Source organism: Diaphorina citri, unplaced genomic scaffold (genome assembly GCF_000475195.1).
Source record: "Diaphorina citri unplaced genomic scaffold, Diaci psyllid genome assembly version 1.1 scaffold9149, whole genome shotgun sequence".
In the NCBI taxonomy this organism is placed as follows: Eukaryota; Metazoa; Arthropoda; class Insecta; order Hemiptera; family Psyllidae; genus Diaphorina; species Diaphorina citri.
Genome location: NW_007386523.1, coordinates 1 through 2593, shown reverse-complemented (window position 1 = coordinate 2593; position 2593 = coordinate 1). Strand labels below are relative to the sequence as shown.

At 33.6% G+C, this 2593-nt stretch overlaps 1 long non-coding RNA gene across 1 annotated transcript; it reads right to left on the bottom strand.

Annotated features, from left to right (window-relative positions):
* Positions 1–1122: 1122 nt before the first annotated feature.
* LOC113472841 lies at positions 1123–2024 on the bottom strand. Its single transcript, XR_003394996.1, has 2 exons — positions 1855–2024; positions 1123–1219 (listed from the first exon to the last, which is right to left on the bottom strand). It is a non-coding gene; the product is annotated as an uncharacterized LOC113472841 (long non-coding RNA).
* Positions 2025–2593: the final 569 nt, after the last annotated feature.

The window sequence follows — 2593 nt, the reverse complement described above, 5'->3', positions numbered from 1 at the left end:
TTTATATATAAAATTAATTAATTAATAATAATATTTACCCAGTAGAACAAAGAAGCCATCGGGAAAATGAATAGTGTGGACTCAACTTCTGAATAATACTAACAGTGACTAGAGTAAAGACAAGTTGGGCACCAAGCAGAGCCATAATACTGCTAGATGTTTCCCTTCATCTGAAACAATATCAAATAAAATTTATAAAAATGGGGGGGGGGAGAAGAATCAGCAGAAAAAGCTGAATTTTTAGATAATAATAATAATAATAATAATAATAATAATAATAATAATAATAATAATACTAATAATAATAATAATAATAATAATAATAATAATAATCTCAAAAAAATACGGCTTTACTTACCAATTTAAGAGAGTCCAGGGCCAGAGTCATAGGGGGAGATTCTGGGAGCCCAGATGAGGATGAGGCAGTCTCCTGGTCCATCGCAGGAGATATAGTGGAGTTCAGCGAGCATTTGTCCTTACTAGAAAGCATACCAACCCATGAATAGTCCCCTGTGAAGGAAGTATTAAAAAAGAAAATATTAAAAATAATATTAAAGAAGAAAAAAATCAACATTAAAAATATTACTTATATTAAAATAATAACATTAAAAAAGAAAAAAGTCAATTTGGGTTATTGTCATACTTTTTGGTGCTCACTTAAGCATTGTAGGATTTTCCAAATACATACAACCTCATTAATCCTGACACCCAATGTTTACCTATCATGCTGGCACCGGTCGCTTATGCGCTTTTATATTACATGGCTAGGGAAAATGACCTAATAGTCAACTCCGAGCATTTGAAAACAACAACAACAACAACAACAACACCAACAACAACAACAACAACAACATATTACATGGCTACTCATTTTACTCACGAGGCTAAGTGGGCGGTCAGATGCAAGAATTTCTAAAGCATTTGCAACTTCATCCAATAATTGAATGTGTTTTGTTTTCAAATTTCAGGAACTAAACCTTTATTAATGTAACTTAAATCAAAACTTGAACAGAATATTGTTAGCATAGAGGAAATTTGGTGATTGAATTTTAGACCTTAAGGGCCTTTTTCCGAGCGAGCTCTACAGTTCACTGGACCACTAACCACTCGTAAAATACAATAGTGTGGACTCAACTTCTGAATAATACTAACAGTGACTAGAGTAAAGACAAGTTGGGCACCAAGCAGAGCCATAATACTGCTAGATATTTCCCTTCATCTGAAACAATATCAAATAAAATTTATAAAAATGGGGGGGGAGAAGAATCAGAAAAAGCTAAATTTTTGGATTTTCTTGACTGCATTTCAGCAGGAGTTTTTGAATGCTTGTGGGTCAGATGCAAGAATTTCTAAAGCATTTGCAACTTCATCCAATAATTGAATGTGTTTTGTTTTCAAATTTCAGGAACTAAACCTTTAATAATGTAACTTAAATCAAAACTTGAACAGAATATTGTTAGCATAGAGGAAATTTGGTGATTGAATTTTAGACCTCAAGGGGGCCTTTTTCAGAGCGAGCTCTACAGTTCACTGGACCACTAACCACTCGTAAAATACAATAGTGATGTCTTTCTACATACATCTTTCAAATTAAGGAATTAGGTTACTGGTTCATCAGTGACATATCTCACACAAAACAATTTAATGAGACCCCCAGGTATAACATAATATCCAAGACAGGAACTAGGCAATGTAAAATGTCTAAAAATAGAAGCATAACAATTTAATGAGACCCCCAGGTATAACATAATATCCAAGACAGGAACTAGGCAATGTAAAATGTCTAAAAATAGAAGCTTATTGAGATTGATTGAGATACATGCAGCACTTCTGTTGATTCTTCTAACTTCTTACCTATTTTTCAAACTGACTTCATCAAGTTTCTGAACACATCTCCAACAATGAAAACTGAGGAAAAGGGTTCAAACTGCCAAAGGGATCAAAAGTAAATCGGAAAAACAGGCTTACAGGCAACGGAAGGGTTTCCATTCCAGGAAACCAGGAATCCAGGATTTTTTTTTTTTTTTTTTGCTTTTTGAAATTCGGTGCCAAAAAATGTTTACAAGGCCTTACAATGTTGCCGGATGAATGTGTACGGTTTTCTTGCGATTTAACCCTTTGAAGGACCGTTCCTAAGTTCCTATTTGCGAGTTTCATAGAATTTTTTTCCGAATGTCCTGTAGGCAAGTAGTAATTTAAATGGAAGTGTTACCACTTGTCGTTTAAAAAAATCGTGTCGTGCCAAAGTGGAAATAGGACATTCGAAAAAAAAAAAAAAATCGGATGAAACTCACAAGTGGGAACGAAACAGGCCTGTACGGGTGTACGGTAATTCACTTTCTTTTTTTCTAGGGCGTACAATACAAACATTTCGTAGTATTGTCACTTGGCAACACTTTTTTTCGTACGTGACTGCATTCACGTTTATTTACAACTTGCTAACTTCTCTTCATTCACATTTCTTCAATCACATTTCTTTTTTTTTGGAGTTGAAGTAAAAATTAAATTCAAATAATCAAATTTAAAATTCTTATCAACCTTATCTCTTATCAGGTATTAGCATTGTTGATTGACTTTTTAAGCATTTCCATAT